Genomic DNA, 25,635 nt, shown 5'->3' on the forward strand with positions numbered 1-25,635 from the left:
TGTGGGAGATGGAGAGGGAGGGAGAGGGAGATGGCGAGGGAGGGAGAGGGAGATGGCGAGGGAGGGAGAGGGAGATGGCGAGGGAGGGGGAGATGGCGAGGGAGGGGGAGATGGGGAGGGAGGGGGAGATGGGGAGGGAGGGGGAGATGGGGAGGGAGGGGGAGGGAGGGAGGGGGAGGGAGGGGGAGGGAGGGGGGGAGGGAGAGGGAGGGAGGGGGAGGGAGAGGGAGGGAGGGGGAGAGGGAGGGAGGGGCAGGGGGAGGGAGGGAGATGGGGAGGGAGATGGGGAGGGAGATGGGGAGGGAGATGGGGAGGGAGATGGAGGGAGATGGGGAGGGAGATGGGGAGGGAGATGGGGAGGGAGATGGGGAGAGGGGGAGGATGGGGGGGGGGGAGGGAGGGAGATGGGGGGAGGGGGAGGGAGGGGGAGATGGGGGAGGGGGAGGGAGGGGGGAGGGAGGGGGGAGATGGGGGGAGGGGGGGGAGGGGGAGGGAGGGGGGGAGGGGGAGGGAGGGGGAGGGGGAGGGAGATGGGGGGGAGGGGGGGAGGGGGAGGGGGGAAGGGGGAAGGGAGGGAGGGGGAGAGGGAGGGAGGGAGGGAGATGGGGAGGGGGAGGGAGGGAGATGGGGAGGGAGGGGGGAGATGGGGGGAGGGAGGGGGAGGGGGAGGGAGGGGGGAGATGGGGGAGGGGGGGAGGGGGAGGGAGGGGGGAGGGAGGGGGAGGGGGAGGGAGATGAGGGGGAGGGAGATGGGGGGGAGGGGGGGGAGGGAGATGGGGGGGAGGGGGGGAGGGGGAGGGGGGAAGGGGGAAGGGAGGGAGGGGGAGAGGGAGGGAGGGAGGGGGATGGGGAGGGAGATAGATGGAGGGAGATGGAGAGAAAGGGAGATGGGGAGGGCGGGAGATGGGGAAATGGAGGGAGATGGGGAGGAAAGGTGGTGGGGAGAGAGGGAGGGAGGGAGAGACGAGGGGGAGAGGGATGGGGGAACAAGGCTCGTAGGTCGAGAAGTGGGAGCAGGTTGCAATGGGTCACGGGGAAGGTGCCGGGGACTCGGTGGGTGGGTTGGAGCGGTGGGACATTGTTTGACCTGGGGCTGTGTGATCCCGGGGCAGGTTTCTAGCAGCGCTGCCAGTGTGTGAGACTGAGAGGGAACATGCCCTCCCATCTCAATGACACCACCTACATCGATTTGCTTAATGCAGTTGCCGGGGCAACGGCTGATGCCTACTTAAACTCCCTCTCCCTGCCGTGACGGTCCAACTAGCTTTTCCCCTCAGCAGAGATTACAGCATCCTCGGTTCCTGACTATCTCACAGGTTGCACCGTGTGGTATGCCGCAGCATTCCAGCAAAGTTAAAGAAATTAAAGGAAAGCCTGAAGTGCCCCTGGATCTGGGTGGTGCAATGTTCGGAGCACCTCAGATCACTGGCGCTCACAGTGTGGGTTGTTAACCTTCACGGGTGAAACGGTAGCCTTCAGGAATAAAGATAACTTTTCACCCAGACTTGCTTCAACCGAGAAATCCCAGGGGAATTATTTAAAAAAAACAAAATGCGTTATTTCGTTCTCTTTTTGTAGTTTATTATTTGCAAAGTTATTGAACGCAGGAGTTGCATTTCTATAGAGCCTGCCACGTCGCTTTCTGGACATCCCCCTCCACCCCCCGCCCCCATTTCTATTTTGAAATTCTATAGGAAATACGGCCACTAACTGGTGCACAGCAAGCTCCCACAAGCGTGACCGGCCAGAGATGATGGTCAGGAATCCTCCAATCAGGAAAGGAGGATTTTGCTTGCTTTCCAATTGGCCGTGAGAAGGCAGGAGTGGGGTAGTGTTCTGATGGGCGTGTCCAGTAACCAATGGAGGAAAAGTGTCGCCAGGACATTGTTCTGGTGGGTGGGTTGAGCAAGAGGTCATGTGATGAATATTCCCATAAATTGCTAGCCAGAATTGTGGATTGTGAGAAAGGCTCAGTGTGAAAGAGGTGTTGCTTCTGTTATGTAAGGTATCGGTGAGACCATATCTGGAGTAGTGTGGACCGTATTGGTCTCCTTCATTCAGGAAGGATCTCTGAATGTGTTGGAAGTAATTCAGAGAACCAATACCTGGAATGGGTGGGTTGTATTTTGAGGAAGGGTTGGACAGATCATGCCTGTATCTGAAGGTGTTTAGAAGAGCAAGGGGGCACTTGATTGAAGCATATGCCAGTCCCGTGGGGACTTGATGAGATGGATATGGAGAAAATGCTTCCTCTTGTGGAAGAAACTTGAACTAAGGCTCACTGTTTAAAAATAAGCAGTTTGCTCATTTTGGATGGATTTGTTTTTCCTCCAAGAACTTTCTCCTCCTCAGAAGATGGTGGAAGAGGAGCCTTTAAATACTTTCATTGTAGTGATAGATTACTAGGAGAAGGTAGTAGTGCAGATTTGAGGTTAAAATCAGACCTGTTGATTTAATTGAATGGCAGAACAAGCTCAAGGAGTTGAACGGCTCACCCTTATGCCCAATTCACGTGTTTGTATGACTCATTTGGTGCCTGGACCTGGATTTGATTTCCCAGTGGTACACTGGCACAAATTGACCCCACCACATGGAGACCCTCAGCCATCATTCCAGACTATCATCTGGGAGGAGACCTCAATTTTCTGTGTGTGCATGTGAGAAGGGATGTGGGTGGTAGAATTTAGGAGAGATGCAATGGGTGTTGGAGAAGGAATTGGCAGGGAAAGGATAAGAAGAGAGGTTGAGCAGGGAGAGATGGAGAAGGAAGGAAGGGGGTAAGAGCAGGGGAGAATGGTTGAGCAAAGGCAGCGGAGTGTTCAGGTGTTGGGAGAGTTGTGAGGAAAGTCCAACATCACCAGGTTCAAGCTTTTGTTCTTGTAAAAACTGTGTATAACTTGTTATCCTTGTGGATGCTGCTTATCCGATGCTGTGTGCCTGTGATGCTGCAGCAAGTAAGTGTTTCATTGCACCTGTGCACACATAGACTTGTGCCTGTGGCAATAAACTCGACGACTTGAAAGGAGGGAGAGGAACGGGGGCAGGATGTGGGGGTCAGTGGGCAGGTAATGGAGGTTCGGGAGGTGGGGGGTAATGGAGGGTCGGGAGGTGGGGGTCAGTGGGGCGGTAGGAGGGGTGGGAGGTGGGGGTCAGTGGGGGGTAATGGGAGCACTTCTGCCCAAGACTCTGTGTGTGTGTGTGTGTGTGTGTGTGTGTGTGTGTGTGTGTGTGTGTGTGTGTGTGTGTGTGTGTGTACAATAATCCTCCCTCTAATTTTCCCCAATGTAGCCTGGGAGGATAAGGGGTTTATCTTGGTTAAGGTGACAAGTGAAACTGTCTTCACTCATCATTCTGATGCCCACTTGCTTTTGCCTCTTAAGCATTGTATCTGCATCCTTCATGGAGATCGCAACAATGCACAGTGCTTTGCTCAACACAAGGTTAACACGACCTCTCTGCTTTTTTTTTTATCTCTCTCATTATTCCATTTCCCACATCAGAATGGTTCGTGCAAATGTTGAACAATGGTGGTCCCAGCAACGATCCTTGTGGAACATCACCTCCCATTGTTTGCAAGCCTACACAACTCCAGCTCCCTGTGGTGGGATTGGCTTGCTGTCCACAGTACAACCTGTCACCCACGATTCACATGCTACCCTTGAGTCACAATGTTATAACTTAATTAAAGGCTTTCTGAACACACAAATACATCGCATTTGCTGCATTACTGATAGAGATCTTGTTAAAAAAAATGTTTCTCATACCGCATAACACAATCTTTCAGTGATAGCATACGAGATAACTTGTCTAAGCGAAGCATGGATAAATAATTGGAAATGATACATCTTCAGGGCAAAGACAGAAAGCAAACAAGAAAGGTCTGCATATTTGGAGTGCCCCTCAAGTCATAACGGGGAGCTTGGCACTGAAGAACTTACCTGTAGGAAAGTATAGGGCAATGGGACTAATTGGAGAGGTACTTCAAAGAGCAGACACAGGTGTAATGAGCTGAATGGTCCCCTTTTGTATCCCATGGTTCTATAACTAATGTCATTTTGTTTTTCACTGCCTCATTTCAAATGATACAAAAGTGTCCCCAAAGATGCATGGAGCCCAATGATACAACAGAGTTGAAAGAGCAAATGCGTTACAATCGCTGATTCACTTGAATGCTAATGAGTCAAACTCCACTGATGTTAATTAATTTCTCATGGCAAATTGCCACTAATTGGTACTAATTTGGCTGTCAGCTCAAGAGAAGTGATCAGATTCCTTGGTGTGGGAAATGGAAGTGTGACATCGATACAATAAAACAGCTCACCCGGGGCAGTAGTGGGCAGTACAGAGAGGTTTATCCAACCTGTTTTTATTTATTATCCCTATTGTCCCTGCCCTGGGAGTGTGTGATGGGACAGTGTAGAGGGAGCTTCACTCTGTATCTGACCTGTGGTGTCCCTGCCCTGGGAGTGTGTGATGGGACAGTGTAGAGGGAGCTTCACTCTGTATCTGACCTGTGGTGTCCCTGCCCTGGGAGTGTGTGATGGGACAGTGTAGAGGGAGCTTCACTCTGTATCTGACCTGTGGTGTCCCTGCCCTGGGAGTGTGTGATGGGACGGTGTAGAGGGGGCTTGACTTGTGCTGTCTTTTCCCTGTGGGTGTTTGCCAGACAGTGCAGAGAGATCTCTGTATCTAACGCAACATGGTGGCCAGTGTTGCTGTTCATTGAACAATGTTGGAAGGTTAGAATTGGGCAGTATTGAGACCTGTGGCACTGTTGGAGGGGCAATACTGAGGGGAAACCAGACTGTCAGAAGAGCGATACTGAGGAAGTCCTACACTATCAGAGGGACAGTAATGCAGCAATGTTAGAGGTGCAGTACTGAGGGAGCTCTGCACAGTCAGGGGCACAATATTGGTGGTGTGTTGCATGGATGGAGATGTCTAATGTAGGAACGTAGCAGAATGAGGTGTGACCTTATAGAAGTGTTTAAAATTATGAGAGGCATCGATAAGGTGAATGGGAACAGTCTTTTCCCCAGGGTAGGGGAGTCCAAACCTAGGGGGCATAGGTTTAGGATGAGAGGGGAAAGATTTAAAAAGGACCTGAGGGGCAACTTTTTCCACGCAGAGGGAGGTGAGTGTATGGAATGAGCTGCCAGAGGAAGTGGGTGAGGCAGGTACAACAGTATCATCTAAGAAACACTTGGATAGGTACATGGAGGGACGGGGCTTGGAGCGACATGGGCCGAACGCAGGAAATTGGGACTAGCTGGGTGGGCACCGTGGTCGGCATGGACTGATTGGGCCGAAGGGCCTGTATCCGTGCTGTATGACTCTATGTACTGCATTGCTTCTGGACAATCACTGCAGGAGCACTGCATGGTCACAGGGACATCATCAAGGGAGCACCACACTGTCGAAGGGGCAGTATTAAGAAGGCATTGTACATTCGGAGGAGGCGTACCGAGGGAGCCCTGCACTGTCAGAGGGGCAGTACCAAGGAAGCCCCACCTTGCCCTAGGAGTGGTATGGAGTGAATGCTGCGCTGTTGGAAGGATAATACGCAGGAACCACAGCACTGTGGAGTCTTTACACAGATAAATCTTTTTCAGGTTATGTCTACCCTCTCAGCTACATGTACAGGAAGATCAGGGAAGCTGGCCCTGGAGCTCTGTGTCCAACAAGGAGCAATACCTGCTGCATTGCAATGGGGATGACTCTTTAAAAACAATTCCTGCATTGTCTCCAGAGGTGCCAGGAATCTTCCTTTCACCCATAGGTCGAGAATGGAGCAAGTTGATTGCCAGTGTCTGGCTTCTCCTCTCCCAGAAGCTCTTAGCTTGATGCCAGCAGCCAAAGAGCTGCTTGGGTTGTCAGAAGATGAGAGTCAGTGTGGAATCGATCGGAAACATTAGCTCAGACTGCAGTCACCGGCTTAGCCAACTGCACATCCAGCGAGCCTGTGGTTATATTGCCCATCAGTCTCACACTGTTTGTGATTTCTAACTGGTACTCATCCAGAACTCCAGCTGCAAGTAACCTGCATTCGTTCCCCTATACACCCTTCACCCTCTGTGCTCCCTGATCTATATTAACTTTTCAAACAGCAATAGCTCCATCTTAGAAGTCATAGAGAGATACAGCACAGAAACAGGCCTTTCAGCCCACCCAATCTATGCTAGCCATCAAGCTCCTACCTTAGTATTTTCTGAGCCCCACTGTGGTCTTCACCCCCTCTCGGTCCCTGTCACCCTTCTCCAAGATCTTTGTTCTCTCCCAGTTCTGGTCCCTAATCCAACAAAATAATTGTATAGCGACAAACAAGCTGCTGGGGGATCTCAGTGGGTCAGGCAGCATCTGTGGAGGGAAATGGATCCAGATGAAGGGTCTCGACCTGAAACGTCGACTGTCCACTTCCCTCCACAGAAGCTGGCCGACCCGCTGAGTTCCTGCAGCATCTTGTTTGTTGCTCCAGATTCCAGTAGTCTCTTATGCCAATGTAATTATAGATCTGCTGTCCAATCTCTCTTGTGCTATCTCATCCATCCTGTGGCGTGGCACTCAGATCTGTAAGCTCCAGCTGCGGCCTAACTAATACTTTCCACAGTTCCAGTATTACCTCCTTGCTTGGATGTTCCTCTGCCTTGGCCCCAAAGTATCTTAACCAGCTTATCTTCTGCCAGCTTCATCGATCTGTAGACTTGCACTCCTAGGTCCCTTGACACTTCTTAGCATCCTACCATTTGTTGTGTAATCCCTTGCCTTACTTGTGAGCCCACACTCCAATATCGAGCAAGGAGACAGGCCCTTCGGCCCATCTTGTCCATGCCCATTTATGCCATTCCCATTTTCCTGCATTTGGCCCATATCCCTCTATTCCTTTCTTATCCATGTACCTGTCCCATGCTTTTCAGATGCAGTAATTGTTCTTGTCTCCTTTGGCAGCTTGTTTCAAACACCCATTACCCTCCATGTGAAAAACTTGCCCCTCAGATCTCCTTTAAGTATTTCCCCTCTCACCTGAAACCTATGTCCTCCAGTTTTAGATTCCCCATACCCTTGGAAAAAGTCTGTGACCATCTACCCTATCTGTGCCCCTCATAATTTTATAAACCCTTGCACTCCAGTGAGAACAATCGCGGCCTATCCAATCTCTCCTTGTATCTATAGCCCTCCATTCCAGGTAACATCCCGGCGAATCTCTTCTGTATTCTTTCTAGTGCTACCACATCCTTTCTGTATGTGGTGACCAGAACAGCACACAACATTCCGAGAGTGACGGAACCAATGCCTTGTACAGCTGCAACGTGATGTCCCAATTCTTATACTCACTACCCCTGCCTCGGAAGGCAAGCAAGCTAAACGTCTTTTTCCCGACCCTATCCACCTGTGTTGTTGTTTTCAGGGAGCTATGAACTTGCACCCCAAGGTCCCTCTGTACACCAATGCTTCTCGTGTCTGTCCCTGCTGTTTATTGTGTACATCTGGCCACTATTAGGCAACCCAATGTGCATGACTTCACATTTATCTGGCTTAAATTCCATCTGCCACTGCTCTGCCCAACTTTCCAGTTGATCTTTGTCCCTCTGTATCCTCAGGTAAATTGGTTTATTATTGTCACATGTACCGAGGTACAGTGAAAAACTTGTCTTGCATACCGATCGTACAGATCAATTCATTACACAGTACATTGAGGTAGTACAAGGTAAAACAATAACAGAACGCAGATAAAAGTGTTACAGTTACAGAGATGGTGCAGTGCAGGCAGACCATAAGGTCCAAGGCCATAACAAGGTAGATTGTGAGGTCGTACCAGGGGACCGTTCAATAGCCTTAGGCAACCACTCTCACTATCTATAACTCCACTAATCTTCGTGTTGTCAGCAAACTTACTTATCAGACCACAGGCATTCTCATCCAAGTCATTTATATATATATGACAAACAATAAAGGTTCATTAAAAGGCCCTGTGAAAGTAACCTCTCAACCAGAAAGGATACTCACATAACTCACCACCATTTGACAGCCGATATTCCCCTGTAATTGTATTGTGTATAATACCGCCATCTGCCACAGCAACATTCTACATTACAGAGCAAAACTCAACAAGGCTTTTCTTTGCCATGGAATTTCAATGGGTGATCCTAATGGGAACGTGAGTCACTAGTCCTTTGCTAATCAACTGCACCAAATCTAAGACTCTCACCCAACAGAAGCTGCCAATCTCACCCCTGGGAACATGGTGATATCAGTGGGGGAAGGAAGTGGCGACCAGTGTGTCCCAAAGATGCTGGCACACTGTAGCCGCTCCTACAGAAACAAAGAAGTCTCCGGCAGTCCACTCCGTCACCACCTCGTTCAGCTCACCACCCACAGTGGGACTAGGATACGTGAGAAATAAGCTGTCTGCTGATGAACGATTGGTCTAGTCATCAGACTTTGAGAGATAAATCACAGTGCTGTGGGAGCACCTGTCTGGATGAAAGGTTACTCAAGACTGCTCATCGCAGTGTGATATTCCGACTTCCTGCACAGCAGCCGTCAAAAGCAATCGTCTGGGTGAGCGGTCTTTCCAACTTGCCCTGGTTAGTGTTCGGTTCCCATCCATTTAATACTTTTGACAATCAAAAATAGATTTCCAGGATGGAAATGTCAAATACTAGAGGGCATAGCTTTAAGGAGAGAGGGGGAAAGATTAAAGGAGATTGACAAGGCAAGTTTTTTTTACACAGAGTGGTGGGTGCCTGGAATGTGCTGCCAGGAGTGGTGATGGAAGCAGATACAATAGCCATGTTTAATAGACATTTAGACAGGCACATGAACAGGCAGGGAATGGAGTGATACAGACCATGTACAAGCAGAGGGGATTGGCATTATGGTTGACACAGACACAATGAGCCGAAGGGCCTGTTCCTGTGCTGTACTGTTCTATGTTCTATGTAAAAAAATGCAGATGCTGCAACTCTGAAATAAAAAACATAAAATCATGAAGAAGGCATGCCAGGGGCTCTACTTTATTAGGAGTTTGAGGAGATTTGGTACGCCACCAAAGACTCTTGCAAATTTCTGTAGATGTACGATGGAGAGCATTCTGATTGGTTGCATCAGCGCCTGGTGTGGAGGCTCCAATGCACAGGATCATAAGAGACTGCAGAGGGTTGTAGACTCAGCCAGCTCCATCACGGGCACAACCCTCCCCACCATCGAGGACCTTGAGGTGGTGCCTCAAGAAGGCGCATCCATCACTAAGGATCCTCACCATCCGGGACATGCCCTCTTCAAGTTACTACCATCAGGGAGGAGGTACAGGAGCCTGAAGAGCCACACTCAACGATACAGGAACAGCTTCTTCCCCTCCGCCATCAGATTTCTGAACGGTCCATGAACACTACTTTGTTATTCCTTTTTTTACACTATTTACTTATTTTGTAATTCATTGTAATTTTTATGTCTTTGCACTGTACTACTGCCTCAAAACAACAAACTTCACAGCATGTAAGTCAGCGATAATAAACCTGATTCTGATTCTGATCCGTGGAAAGAGAAACAGTTAATGTCTCAGTACCCGAACCCTTCGTCAACTGTTTCTCTTTCCACAGACGCTGTCTGACCTGCTGAGGTTCTACACAAGGTATTCTTTTTATTTAATACTGTTGACATCTACAATTAGGGAGACAGCTCATTGGCTATTCACTGGACATATTCCTGGATCAAAGTGCTGCACCCATGTCAGATATGTCTGCCCTCTGTTTTGATACCTCACTGTCCCACCAACCAATTCAAGGGAACCTATGGGAAACCTAGTACCCACAAATGCTGTCAGTTTATGGTGTCCTGCAATACAAAAGGAGCTAACACACAGAAAGAGCATACAGGGTGATGGTAATCAATAAGGAATTATCAGCTCCAGGGGCATTTACCATCCATGATGACAAATCAGTCCTATTGATCTCAAGTGTGATTGTCCCATTAGATCTGTACTCTCATTAATTGTCATTGTCAAGGTCAGGATGTTTGTGGTGGAGACCTTGCCAAACTGTCCTGTTTATGTCTGATAGCCTCTCAGTGTTAGCCAGCAAGCCTCACATCAAATAAACACCAATTTGTTCTTCCCAATGCAATAAAGGGCTGCTTTAGGAAGGCATAGAATCTGAGTGAAGCTCCTTCTGCACTGTCCTGTCGAACACTTCCAGGGCAGGGACAGCATGGGTTAGTCAATGTGTAAACAATCTACATCAATGATTTGGATGACAGAATCAACTGTAATATAAAGAAAAAAAACAAGCTGCTGCAGGAACTCAGCAGGTCAGGCAGTATCTGTGGAGGGAAACGGACAGTCAACGATTCAGGTCAAGAGCCTTCATCTGGACTGAAAGATAGAGGGGAGATAGCCGGTGGAAGGAAGGGTTGAAGCAAGAGCTGGCAAGCGATAGGTGGATCCAGGTGAGGAGGGGCGATGGGCAGATGGAGGAGGGGAGGGCGGAGGTAGCGACAGAGGCCGGGAGGTGATAGGTGGAGGTGCCAAGAGGGCTGCAGATGGTGGGATCTGATAGGAAAGGAGGGGGGAGCAGAGAGAATGCAGGGACGGTTCACCCGGCTGATCCCTACAACGGCAAGTTTGTCGCGTCGGGAGAGATTTAGCAGGCTGGACCCCTTGAATTTGGATCAATGAGAGGCATCCCCATGGAAATGTACAAAGTTGTTAAGGGCTTTAGAGGGCAGATGTGGAGTAGGATGTATCTCCCGTCTGGGGTATTTGGAACCAGGAGTCACAGTCACAGAATAAGTGGTCAGCTATTCAGGACAGAGATGAGAAGAAATTCCTTCAGCCAGAGTGTGGTGAACGGGCTGCAGAGGCTCAATCACCTGAGTGTATTCAGAATGAGATCAATAGATTTTTAAATATTAAGGGATATGGTATTAGTGGAGGGGAGTGGCACTGGAGTAAAAGATCCGCCAGGATCTCATTGAATGGTGGAACAGGCTAAAGGGGCCGAATGGCCTACTCCTGCTATTTCTTGTCACAGAGTCATAGAGAGATATAGCGCGGAAACAGGGCCTTTGGTCCACTAAGATCATGCTGACCATCGAGCACCCATCATTACATTAGTTCTACCTCAACCCATTTTATTCTCCCCACGTTCCCAAACCCCCCCAGATTCTACCACTCATCTACAGATGGGAGGCAACTTACAGTGGCCAATTCACCCCAATGCATGTCAGGCAACCTCACCCCAGACCCACGAGTGCAACCCCATGGCATAGGGAATACCTCATCACAGTAGGCTTAACATGAGGGTGGGCTGTGGGGATGCAGGTAGGAGACAGCTGTTCCAGGTACATCCAGCTGTGCCACACTCCCTTAGCATGGCATTGGGGTGGCAGCCTTGACTTCTGTGCTCAGATCCTAGGGGTAAGACTTGAATCCACAAGCCTCTGACTCAGAGGGAAAAGTATGACCCAGTGGGGTTAGCCTGTTGTGAGGCTCTATAGCTAGGACCTAGAGGCATTTGAAGGCTTCCTCTGGTAATGAGCAGTTGTATAGGGGATGGGCTGGCAAGGTTGGCAAAGGACACAACAGAAGTTTGGGCACAAAGTGTGGCACAGCTGACATTGCAACCCAAGGAACTTCTTCATTGAAATTCCTGACATGTCACAGGCTCTCATTCGTGAAATGACGTCCCTGGGAGCCAGTAATCCTTCAATGCACAGATGAAAAAGCTAGCTAAAATATTTGAGAAGAGGAGTTTGAGACTGGGTTTCAGTCTGAATATTTCTCTACCAACAGACTTGGTGTCTCCTTGCGAGAAGCTCGGATTATGTTGGTAAAGTGAGCTGGAATTTCAGTGCCGTTTGACAGATGCTGGGCAGTCGCCTGAGTCGTGCAGCTTCCAGCTTAGAAAGTAAACATTTGCACATCCAGTCTGTCACTCTGAAGCAGGACTCTGAAATAGGCAGTGTTGATAATTCCGTGTAATAGTCCAGCCCCCAGAATCAGACAGCCTCTCATAGGATCTACCTCATGTGGAACAATTGTGTAAGGCAAATAATAGTGACTTCCTCCACTGACTTTACTGGTATTGAGGGAGAGGAATGCTGGGGCCATCTCCACACTGCCTCATGCAACACACCCAGTGCAGGAATGGCACGGGTCAGATACAGAGTAAACCTCCCTCTACCCTGTCCTACCACACACTACCAAGGCATAGATAGCACTAGTTAGCAATGGAGTAAAACTCCCTCTACACTGTCCCATCACACCTCCCAGGGCAGGGACCGCACGTGTTAGACACAGAGTGAAGCTCCCTCTACACTGTCCCATCACACACCTCCCAGGGCAGGGGCAGCACGGGTTAGATACAGAGTGAAGCTCCCTCTACACTGTCCCATCACACACTCCCAGGGCAGGGGCAGCACGGGTTAGATACAGAGTAAAGCTCCCTCTACACTGTCCCATCACACACTCCTGGGGAAGGGAAAACACTGGTTATTGTTAAGCACTCCCAGTCCAGCTAAGGCACTGTTGAGATAAAGAATAACATCCCAGACACAATATTTTAAAACACTCTCAGCAGAAAGTGGAGCAGTACTTAGATACAGAATGACAGGGTTTGATGTCAGCAGGTGTGTAATCTTTACCACACTTCCTCCTCTTTGACAATGTTGGCCATTTGGTGGCAATTAAACCAATGATGAGAGCAGAGGGACAGACCTGATGTCAGGGTTAACTTCTCAGCCAGATTTTAAAGATGAAAGGTTAGTGCATGATCCAATGCAGTCCCACTAGTGCTTCATCTGACCAATGCCCATCCTTCTTGTTTCCATAGGGATTCCCCTGGGAGTCAAAAAGGTGAGGAATTAGAATGTGTTCTTATGTCGTATGTGCAACAAGGTAACACACTTGCAACTTGAAGAACTTCTCTCCTTTCACATTCTTCTGTCTGAATTGAGGTTTCCAAATCATTTGAACTTTTACTTCCCTCACACAGAATCTTAATGAACCCAAACCAGGGACCTCAGGCTCGACAGGGAAAGAAATAAAATCACCAACGTTGAATCTTTCAATTCTCTTTCACTCCCTGTGCAGAATCCCAGTGGTGCCAAACACCTCCTCATTTCCTCTCTGTATCGAATCCTAATAGACCAATTTCCTGCCTATTTACTTGCATTAAACAAAACCCTGAAAGATCAAACCTCTTCCCATTCACTCTCACTGGACAGAATCCAAAGGACCAAACCAATTCCTGTTCATTTTCTAAGCTGAATCCCAAAGGATGACACCTTTCCATCATCCTCCTTGACTTCTTGACCAACAGATCACAATCAGTAAGGATAGGCAGCAACACCTCCACCACAGTTATCAACACAGATGACCCGCAGGGCTGCGTCCTCAGCCCCTTACTTTACTTCCTATACACTCACGACTTTGAGGTCAGATTCTGCTCTTAGCTCCATCAATAGGACCACAGACAATTCCATCATAGTGGGCCAGATCTCAAACAACAATGAGACAGGTAATAGAGAGCCTAGTGACATGGTGTAAAGACAGCAACCTTTCCCTGAATGTCAGCAAAACAAAAGAGCTTGTCATTGACTTTAGGAAATGGGCTGGAGTACATGCCCCTGTATGTGCCAATGGTGCTGAGGTGGAGATGGCTGAGAGCTTCTAGTTCCTAGGTGTAAATATCACCAATAGCTTGTCGTAGTCCAACCACGTGGATGCTATGGCCAAGAAATCACACGTTCCTCGACTTCCTCAGAAGGCTAAGGAAATTCAGAGTGTCTGCGATGACCCTCACCAATTTTTAGAGATGCACCATCGAGAACATTCTATTCAGATGTATTCCAGCATGGTACAGCTACTGCTCTGTCCAAGACCACAAGAAATTACAGAGAGTTGTGAACACAGCCCAGTCCATCATGGAAACCAGCCTCCCCTCCATTGACTCTGTCTACTTCCCCTTGCCTTGGGAAAGCAGCCGACATAATCAAAGACTCCTCCCACCCCGGTCATTCTCTCTTGTCCCCCCTTCCATTGGGCAGAAGATACAAAAGCTTGAAAATACGGTCCACCAGGCTCAAGAACAGCTTCTACCCTGCTGTTATAAGATTCTTAAATGGACCTCATATGATAAAGATGAACTCTTGACCTCACAATCTACCTCGTCATGGCCCTTGCACTTCATTTGCCTGCCTGCACTGCACTTCCTCTGTAACTGCAACACTATACTCTGCATTCTGTTATTGCTTTTCCCTCTGTACTACCTTGATGTACTTATGTTTTGGAATGATCTGTATGGATGGCATGCAAAACAGATTTTCACTGTACTTTGGTACAGGTGATAAATAAACTAATTACCAACTACCACTTAATAGAATATCAATGGACCAACCCCTTCCCATGTTCTCCCATTTTACACAATTCCATTGGAACAGGTTCATCCCATTAACTCTCTGTATACAATCCCAATAAACCAATGCTTTCCTATTTACTTCCTATTCAGAATCCAGTGCACCGACCACCTTCCTTCTCAATCCATTGTATGGTTTCCTGCTTCAAAATGCACCCTGACCAAGGGTCTTGAATTATTTAATTGTTGAACCATTAACTTCGTCGATCTAAGCCAAACATTTCCTGCAGAAGGCAATATAGGTTAGAGATCAAATGAATTCCTTGTATAATATGTTTTTATTTAGGGCTTCCTGTTTTTGTTTGAATTAAATATTAATCGTTCTGCACTAGAGAGATTTGTAATCTGATTCTTTAATTGTACATCCCCTGGTCCATTCTGACTTGATTGCTGCAGAACATTCCTTAGCCAAGATATCCAGAGCCGATCAGTATGCAGCTGTAGATTAATTCATCTCAGTGCTGGAGGTGGGTGGGGTCTGGCCAGATCATTTAACTCTCTATCAAACTATCTCACAGCCTCTCTGTAAATCAGCAAGAATCAAATTAACCGGATGTGGTCTTATTGTTGTTTGTGGGAGCAAGATGTGTACAAATTGGCAGCCATATTTCCTATAGTGTCTGTGCCTCATTGTGCTTTGGAGCTTTTTTGAAAGGGACAAATAAAGTGCAATAGAAATGCAAGGTCCAACGAAGAGAGACAGCAGAACCTTATCACCTGGAGGAGAACCTCCCTAGAGTCACATTACAGCCTGATTTGGGCGAATGAGTAAGTGATGGTCTGACCTTTTGAGTTGGAAAGTGCTGGGTTCAGTGGAGACACAAGGGATAGCAGATGCTGGGATCTGGAGCAAAAAACAAACTGCTGGAGGAACTCAGCAGGCCAGGCCACATCTGGTGCAGGGTCTTCATCTGAAACATCAACCATTCCTCTCTTCCCACAGATGCTGCTCGACCTGCTGAGCTCCCTCAGCAGTTTAGTTTCACTCTGGAGACTTGAAGACAAATGCCATGCAGTACCACAGGGTTAGAGGTGATGTTTTTCAGGTGAGTTATTAAATTGGGGCTCTGTCTACCCACCTAGGAAGCTGCACAAGACCCAAGGCACCCCTTACATGTGAGTGAGCATGTTCTGCATGGTGTTCTGGCCAATACTCACCCTTCAATCAGGATCATCAAGATGATATGGTCATTATCTCTTTGATGTATGTGGGAGTTTGCTTTAATGCAACAATGGCCATACTTCCAAAGTACTTACTAGGCTGTGAAGCATCACGGGATGTTCCTAGGTTGAGAAGGGTGTTTTATAAATGTAAAGTCCATCGATCTATCACTGTTACTTCAAGGGAACTGAGTCAAAAATCTTGGAGTTGCCCATTTCACACCATTGGGGTCACCAGCACCACAGGTAGCTCAACATCACCTCACTGGAACGAGTGGGTAAGTGGTAACTACTGGTCTTAGCACAATGCAGATCCCAAGTATGTGAAAGTGGTAAATGGTTCCGATTACCACATTTTAACAGTCTTCTGAGCACTCTATTCTCTGGTGTGCTTTATCCCTTTATCCTATGACTTAATAGAGTTCATAGAGTTATACAGCATGGAAACAGGCCCTTTGGCCCCATTGGTCCATGCCAACCAAGATGCCCCATCCAATCTAGTCCCATTTGTCAGTGTTTGGCCCATAATCTTCTCAACCTTTTCAATCCATGTACCTGTCCAACTGTCTTTTAAAAGTTGTTATTGTACCTGCCTCAACCACTTCCTCTGGCAGCTCATTCTACATACACACCACCCTTTATGTAAAAAAGTTGCCTGTCAAGTTCCTATTAAATCTCTCCCCTCTCACCTTAAACCTATGTCCTCTAGTTCTTGATTCTCCAACCCACCTTTCATGGCTTTCATGATTTTATACACCTCTATAAGATCACCTCTCAGTTTCCTACACTCCAAGGAATAAAGTCCTAGCCTGTCCAGCCTCTCCCTCTCCGTAACTCAGTCCCTCAAGTCCGGGCAATATCCTTGTAAATCCTTTCTGCACTCCTTCCAGTTTAATAACATCTTTCCTACAGCAGGGCGACCAAAACCGAACACAATACTCCAAGTGCGGCCTCACCAGCGTCCTGTACAACTGCACCATGACCTCCCAGCTTCTATACTCAGTGTCCTGATCTGCTGTATTGGTTAGTGCTTGCTCTCTGAGCAAATCAAGCAAAACTCCAAAACATTCCCTCAATCTCACATCCTCTATAAGTCAGCCTGGTTCCATCGGGGCTGAGCAATTGGAACTGACATTTCACTGCACAATTCTTTTCCCAGGAGGTTCTGTGGAAGCTCAGTCATTGACTGCATTCAACGCTGAGGGTGGGAAGATTATTTGGGACAGTAAGGGAATCATGGGATATGGAGACATGGCAACACACCGGTGTTGAGGGAGAAGATCAGCCATGATCTTGATGTATGGTACAACAGGCACATGGAAGAACTTCCTATATCAGCTCTTGATTCACAAGGAGCAGCACACTTCCAAGGACATTGTCTCTGGAAACTGAGGTTTAGCTTATTTGGGTCAACTGAATAGATATGGTGGAGCAACCCAGGAAATGAGACAAGATAACATCCGTATTTTCACAGAACTTTAAACCCATTGTCAAGGCTTGTTGAGAGTCAATCACATTGGTGAGTATGAAATTGTACATAGGTCAGGGAAGGAATGAAGCTTCCCTTCCCTTAAGGGCATTACAGAAGCAGGTGGGTTGTTAAGATAACCTGGAAGTTTCATGGTCACTTTGATGGCATCTAACTTCTTCTTTTATTCATTCCAGGGATGTGGGCTTCACAGGTTGAGCCAGCATTTAATTGCCCATCCCTAGTTGAAGGTGGTGGTTAGCTGCCTTCTTGAACCGCTGCAGTCCTTGAAGTGGGGGTACACCCACAACACTGTTAGGGAGGGAGTTCCAGGGATTTGACCCAGCGGCGGTGAAGGAATGGCGATATATTTCCATCAGGATGGTGCGCGGCTTGGACGGCAACTTCCAGGAGGTGGTGTTCCCCGGGCTTTTGCTGCCCTTGTCCTTCTGCCTGGTAGAGGCGGTGGGTTTGGAAGGTGTTGCCTAAGGTGTCTTGGTGAGTTGCTGCAGTGCATCCTGTAGATGGTACAAACTGCTGCTACTGTGCGTTGGTGGTGGAGTGAGTGAATGCTTGTGGATGGGGTACCTATCAAGTGGGCTGCCTTTTCCTGGTACAGTCTCGAGCTTCTTGAGTGTTGTTGAAGCTTCATTCAGCCAGGCAAGTGGGGGAGTGTTCCATCACTCTCCTGACGAGCCTTGTAGATGGTGGACAGGCCTTGGGGAGTTAGGAAGTGAGATACTCGACACAGGATTCCCAGCCTCTGACCCACTCTTGTAGCCACACTGTGGATATGGCTACTCCAGTTCACTTTCTGGTTCTTAATTGACCTTAAATCTGCCAGTAAGATTTGAATTCACATCCCCAGTTCAATAGTCTGGGGCTTTCGTCAATAGTCCAGAAGATTAGCCACTGTGAGAACGTGCCTTAACTTGCAGGCAATCATCCTTACAGCTCTGTGATTCAGCAATGCTGGAGTTCATTTTGTATTTATTCATTTCTCAGGATGTGGGTTTTGCTGATGAGGCCAGCAGTTATTGCCCATCCCTAATTGCCCTTCAGAAGGTGTGGTGAGCTCTCTCGAATTGCTGCGCTGCTTGTGGTGTAGGTGTTCCCACAGCGCCGTTGGAAGTTCCAACATTTAGATCGGATGTTGGGAAGTGAAGAGTTATATACTTCCACACCTGGTCAACGACTGCCTTGATATCAAGGGCAGTCCCTCACTTCACCTCTAGAATGGACAAGGTTGTGATAAGTTCTGGCCCTGAGTGCCCTTGACAATCCACAAGCCAGGCATTGGTGAGGAGGCCAATAGTGAGGAAGTGCCAGTGGATACAACCATCAATGACACCCTCCATCTTTTTGCTGTTGATTGAGAGCAGACGAACTGGGTGGTAATTAATGTGACAGGATTTGTCCTGCTTTTTGTGAACGGGACATATCTGGGCAATTTTCCACATTGTTGGGTAGTATACCAGTGTGGAACAATACCGGACAGTTTGGCTGGAAATGTGACTACCTCTGGAGTGCTGGTCTCTAGTACTACAGCTGGGGTCTTGCCTGGTCCCATAGCCTTTACTGTATCGAGGACTCTCACCCATTTCTTGATATCACATGGACTGAACTGAATTGTCTGAAGACTGAAGATGGCCGGGATTTCTGGAGGGAGCTGAGACGGATTCGGTTCAGCCTTGTCTTTAGCACTCAGAAGCTGGGCCCCTTTGAAGATGATGATGTTCTTGGAACTCATCCTGCCAATAGCTGTCCGGTTGTCCACCACAGCGCTTTGATCTGATTCATCATGTTGCTCTGTCTTTTGCATGCTCTTTCACTTGTAGTCCTGTGGAGCATCTTCTCTAGTCTGGCACCTCATTCCAAGGTATCCTGGAGCTGCTCTTGCTGCCCATTTACGACATTCGTTGAAATATTGATGAGCGAGCGCAAGCAATCTCAGTCAATGGTTCAGAAACAAGGCTCGGCCTGAGGACATCCAGTGAGGGGGATCTTTGAGAAGCAGAGTTCCAAAGTCAGCTATTCCTCCATGCCAACCACACTCCCCATGTATCAAGGCCCAATCACTCTTATTTTGTGGTGAGAAGTATTTTTCAAACACACACAGGTGCATGGGGATCAGAAGTTATCAAACAGCCCCCTAACCTTGCTGATTGAAAAGCTAAGCCATACTCATGCATACAAAGTGGTGCAGGGATTAAATGAATTTGGAATTGGTTTATTCCAACTCCCTAACTCCTGTGGGCACAGGATTCAACACGTGTAATAAGGCAGGAGATAAACTACAGAGGAAAGAGAGAGGAAACTTTCCCATATTTCTTTATAAATACATGAGGGTCGGCACAGTGGCTCAGTTCATAAAGATGTTGCCTCACAGCTCGGCAACCTGGGTTCAATCCTGATCTCCAGAGCTGTTTGTGTAGAGTCTTCATTTTCTCCCTGTGACCATGTGGATTTCTCATGGATGTTCTGGTTTCCTTCCATATCCCAAATACGTGCAGATTGGTGAGTCTATTGGCCACTGTAAATTGCCCCCAGTGTGTAGGTGAGGGGTAGAATCTGGGAGGAGTAGATGGGAATGTGGGGAGAATAAAATGAGACTAGCGGGGGATTGGTGTTTGATGGCTAGTGTGGAGCTGGTGGGCTGAAGGGCCTGTCTCCATGCTATGTGTCTATGACATGAAAACTTTGTCCTTGGAAGATCAAAGGAAATAATTTGCTTCTCCCTTAACTTACATCACAAGACGGACCTCAAGAAATACAATATCTGCAGTCCTCGCAAAACTCACAAGGATTCTATTGGATTCACCTCTGACCCCAATCCATTTTGTTGTGACTTGATTATCTGAAGTTAGTTGACTCGAACGCTATAAATTTTTGAAGCACCCAAGTGGAAGTAATGGACTTATGGAAACTCTTGTATCGAGGGAAAGTATGATGGTGTGTGTGCTATTGGGGATCCTGTCTTCATCAAACAAATAGACTGGGACCCAGAACCAATCCATCTTTATGTACTGAAGATCCCTCTCAATTATTTCCATCACCTCATTGCCAAGTTCACTTGTGCTTTCCAATGATGCCCTAAGACACACTAATGATCAATACATAAACAAGCTTGGACTAGTACCAATCTGCTCTGCCTCCTGTTTCCTTGAGCCTGTTACTTTGCTCTCTGTCCTTCCCCTTCATGGGGCTTGAGTTCACTTGTGACTCACTGAATAACATTGTCACCAGTGAGCCAGGTTGACCTCCGAGCACACAACGCAGGGGGACATTTTAGATAAGAAATTAAATTGGGGCTTTCTTTGCTTTCTCTGGTATGTGTGTAAGACATCGCTCTCTCAGAGCCCCCATCCAATATCACATGTGGGAGCTTGGTCTGCAGTAGTTGTCCGGTCTACTTGCTAAAATTATAACTGAAGTTACGTCACTGGCTGAGAAAGACTTCGGGATCTCTTGACACTGTGGAAAGACCATAAGACAAGGGAGCAGAAGTCGGCCATTCGGCCCATTGAGTCTGCTCCGCCATTCCATCATGAGCTGATCGTTCTCCCATTAGCCCCACTCCCCCGCCTTCTCACCATACCTTTGAAGCCCTGGCTACTCAGTATACCTATCAATCTCTGCCTTAAATACACCCAATAACTTTGCCTCCACAGCCGCCCGTGGCAACAAATTCCACAGATTCACCGCTCTTTGGCTAAAGAAACTTCTCTGCATCTCTGTTCTGAATGGGCACCCTTCAATCCTGAAGTCGTGTCCTCTTGTACTAGACTCCCCTACCATGAGAAACAACTTTGCCACAGCTACTCTGTCCAGGGCCTTTTAACATTCAAAATATTTATAAGAGGTCCCCCTCATTCTTCTGAACTCCAAGGAGTACAGCCCAAGAGCCGTCAAACATTCCTCAGATGTTAACCCTCTCACTCCTGAAATCATTCTAGTGAACCTTCTCTGAACCCTCTCCAACGTCAGCACATCCTTTCTTAAATAAAGGCCCAAAACTGCACACAGTACTCCAAGTGAGGTCTTACCAATGCCTTACAGAGCCTCAACATCACACCACTGCGCTTACATTCTATTCCACTAGAAATGAATGCCAACATTGCATTTGCCTCCTTCACCACTGACTCAACGAAAGGTGTTACAGAAAGGCAAGGAATTTGTTTGAATCTCAACTGACCAATTTCACTTCTTGCTCTTGTTCACAGAGATTTTTCAATCTCGTCTCATTCCATTACCCATTTCTCTACTTTTTCATTCTTTTCTCCAAGAACAGTGAATTCAATCTGGAGTGCAGTTACTTGGACACTGACTAACCCTCTCTCACACTTCAGGAAGGTGGCAGTCACCATTCAGATGTAACTTTAAACATGCCAAGATTCCATTCTAACGTGGGGAGAACGTCACCAGCGATCATGATATGCTGTTCATTCATTTTTCACACATTTTACCACTTGCTTGGTTCAGACACAAGCCAAGTGACAGTCTTACAGACAGACAGACAGCGAGAGGCTGGAAACTGCTCAGTAGGCCAGGCAGTACCAGGGAGCAGAGAAACAGAGTCAATGTTTCAGGTCAAAGACCCTTTATCAGGACAGATTTAATGAGAAGACAAGTGTGTCTTACAAGCCCCATCCATGAGAGAAATAAAACAAATGATGGGTGTATAACTGAAGTTGTTAAATTCAATATTAAGTCCTGAGGGTCGTAACATACCCAAGTGAAAGATGAGGTGCTGTTTGGAAACAGTGTAGAAGGTCAAAAGCAGAGTGAGAGTGGGATGGCGGATTAAACTGGAAGCTCAGGGTCACCCTTACTGCAATGTGATGACCCAATCTGTGTTTGGTTTCTCTAACACAGAGGAAGACCACATTGTGAACACACAATGCAACATTGATCCCACTAACTACTCATACAATCGTTATTTATTTGAATTTCTTTCATTTTAGTGTGCTATGTCCATAGCTCCTACTATGATTTTTTCTACACTGGAGGGACCACGTACATACTGGAATACCACCTCAACTGCGAACCACACGCTTCCAATCACCTGCCACTTTAATTCTCCGTTCTCCTCCCAATCTGACCTCTCGGTCCTTGGCTTTCTCTAGAAGGTGGAGGAGTGGTGTCTCATTTTTTCGATTAAGCATCTTACAGCTTTCTGGACTAAACATTCTCAACAGCTCAAGAACTTTTCTTTCAGAAAGTGGCTGCCGACAGTGGCTTTGTTGTTCACTGAACCTCTCCCCTCCTCCACAGATCTGTCACTTTATTCTTAACCTCCCCCCTCCCCTTTTCTTAAAGCATGTCTTATCCCTAAGTCTTCATGGTTCTGGTTATAGATCAGAAATGCTAACTCTGTCTCTCTCTCTCCTGTCTTACCTGCTGACTATTTCCAAGCTTTTTCAGATTTTTTTTATAGCGAACATCCACTATATTTTGGCTGTTGTGAAGGTAATCCCTCATCCTTACCTCTCTGTCCTTTGATTCAACATTCACTGCCCTTCTCCAATTACAGTGGCTCAAAGCTCTACTAAGCCAGCACTGATATGACATTCACTTACCTTATGAGACACTATTATACTGAAGCTAAATAGATCATCAATTCGTCCTAGTTACAGGGCAGAAGAACTGTTTCAAATTGGTATCATTTTGCTTTGTGTTCCATAAGGCAAGTCAATATCTTTCCTGGTGCTGTGCAGATTATTAGGATTATGGCTAAACAGAGAACTGGAGAGAAAAAATATTTGGAATCTATTTTCTCTTTCAGCTTCATTGATTTGGATTGATTGGGTGATGACAACATTGCACGACCCGCCAGCTATCACAAGACCTTCACACACAGCTGTCGCATAGAGGACGGCCACTCGATTAACCCTGATACCACTGACATTCAGCACAGTCACTGGAGGACGTGGGTGGTTTACATAACATGGGTGGGTGCTTCCAAGAGCAGTCAATTCCTGCACACACCCCCACCTAAATAAGGTCTCATGCCACTATTTTGTGGAAGAGAAATTTTCCCTGATCATCTGGCCTTCTTTACTCCTTGATCAACATCATTAAAGCAGATTATCTAGTCATTATTACATTGCTGTTTATGGAGCCTGATGCAAACAAATTAGCTGCAACATTTCCGGCATTATAATGGTGACCAAAAGCGGCTACAAGGTTCTTTTGGATGCCCTGGTAGGTGCTATATAAATCTAAGCCGCCTTTTTAAAAGCATCTGCACAGATTGCACAATGTTTGCCTCTTAAGCTATTAACCGCAGAATGGATTGACCTCACAGAGTTATTGTGGTGATTATTGAAGTTAATGTCACTATAGCTTTGAATGATTGGAACTGCACAACTATATAAACAGTTAGAAAATCTGGAGATTAGATTTGCTCTGTGTTATAAAGTTATGTGTTCATATTTCTTCTTTCTCTGGTTCCCTTGCCAAGTCTTTCTGACTCATGCCAATGAATAGCAAACCACCGGTGCTGGGGTTGGAAACTCCCTCTCCTTTCAAACCTCTCTGCCCCAATCTCTCTCTCTTGAGCTTACACACACGCACGCACTCATACACACGTGCACTCACACACTTTCACACTTCACACACACATGCTCCATGCACATGCACACACTCATGCATGCACTCAAATACACGTGCACTCACGCACTTTCACACTTCAGACATACACTTCATGTTTCACACACACACACACACACACACACACACACACACACACACACACACACACACACGCACATACACACGGACACTCACTCACATGCTTTCACATCTTGCACACGCTCATATTTCACACTTCATACTGCCTCTTCATCTCCCAATCTACCTTGTCACGGTCCTGCCACGTTATTTGCTCACCTGCATTTTCTCTGTAACTGCAACACTATATTCTGCATTCTATTTTTCTCTTTGCTTTCCTGATGTACTTACATACAGAACGATCTGTCTGGATGGACTGCAAAGAAAAGCTTTTCACTGTATCTCAGTACATGTGACAACACCAATATACACACCACACACACACACACACACACACACACACACACACACACACACACACACACACACACGTGCGCGCGCACTCTTGATTGCTAGATTAAGCTGTCCCTGGGGCACAAGCGTACTTTTGAGGGGATGGTGTTGGCTATATAAAGACAGCAGGAGTAAACTTGCAGAGGATGTTTACACCAGGAGGGAGCTAATAATTAAGGAAGGAAGCTCAACTCAGGTGTCAGCCATGGCTCAGTGGGTGGCACTCTATGCTCTGGGTTAACTATCAAGAATTAATGGCGGCACAGTGGCACAGCTAGTAGTGCCGCTGCCTCATAGCACCAGAGACCCTGGTTCGATCCTGACCTCTGGTGCAGTCTGTGTGTGGAGTTTACATGTTCTTCTGTGACTGTGTGGCTTTCCTCCAAGTGCTCCAGTTTCCTCCCACATCCCAAAGACGTGCGGGTTGGTGGGTTAATTGGCCACTGTAAATTGCCCCGAGTGTGTAGGTGAGGGGTAGAATGGGGGTGAATTGATGGGAATGTGGGGAGAATATATTGGAATTGGTGTAGGATTGGTGTAAAGATGGTGCTCGATGGCTGGCATAGACTTGGTGGGCTGAAGGGCCTGTGTCTGTGCTGTATGATTCTGTTACATGTAATCAAAGCCTGCACGTCCTGTATAGCAATAACTACTACATTCTGGCAGTAGCCACATTATCTACTGGCCTACCTTTTAAGAAGATAGGAAAAACAGGGTACTTATCTCAAGTGTTCCAACCAATGCTTACCAACACCTAAAACAGATTGTGGGAGCTTGCTGTGCATTACAGCATTGGCCACACCCCAAAAGCAATGGACAGTGCTTTGGAACATTCTAAGGATGTCAAAGGTACAGTAGAAAATACTTCTTTGGCCACTTTCTGTGGTTCAATGTTGTACATTCAGTACCCAAGTTTTGAATTATGCTTTAATGGGAAATTCAGTGTAGATTCAACAGCCTGAGGGTTGTCTTTGGCTGACATTCTCTGCCCTTTAAAATGATGAACAGGATATATTCCTACCTATTGCAGTTTGTGTCACTATCAATTAGCCTAGGTCAGGTTAATCTTCTACTAACATGTCTATCAAACCTTCTTAGGTCAGGTGTACCTGTGTATATGGGGAATAAATATCCCTCTACACTGAGTTAATAGTGTGCCTGAATGTCAAATGAAAAGCAGCATCCTATTGTACTAGCATACCATTTCCATTTCTATGCCAGCTATTGTGACCGTATTTCTGAGCAGCACAGTAGAACTTGTTAACAGTAATTTTTGTTCCTTATGCTTTTGGAATACAAAATTGGCATTGCCATTGCCTCATTTATCATCCCAGCATTTTTAACCTTGGTGGTGTCCTGGATTGGTTGATAACGTTTTCTTTTAACTCTTTAGAAACTTTCCAAATTAATTCAATTAAATCCCTTATACAGTTCAACAACTTGCTGTCATATGGGTCATTCTCTCTTCTCTCCTCTTCCATCGGGTAGAAGATACAGGAGCCTGAGGGCACGTACCACCAGACTTAAGGA

The 25,635-nt window shown here is 47.0% G+C and overlaps 1 protein-coding gene across 2 annotated transcripts in view; it reads right to left on the bottom strand.

Moving 5' to 3' along the window:
- Positions 1-25,635, bottom strand: part of LOC127576564 (Kv channel-interacting protein 2) — a 300,063-nt gene that overhangs the window by 97,784 nt on the left and 176,644 nt on the right. The window lies entirely within an intron of this gene.

This window comes from Pristis pectinata, chromosome 12, assembly GCF_009764475.1.
Source record: "Pristis pectinata isolate sPriPec2 chromosome 12, sPriPec2.1.pri, whole genome shotgun sequence".
Classification (NCBI taxonomy): domain Eukaryota; kingdom Metazoa; phylum Chordata; class Chondrichthyes; order Rhinopristiformes; family Pristidae; genus Pristis; species Pristis pectinata.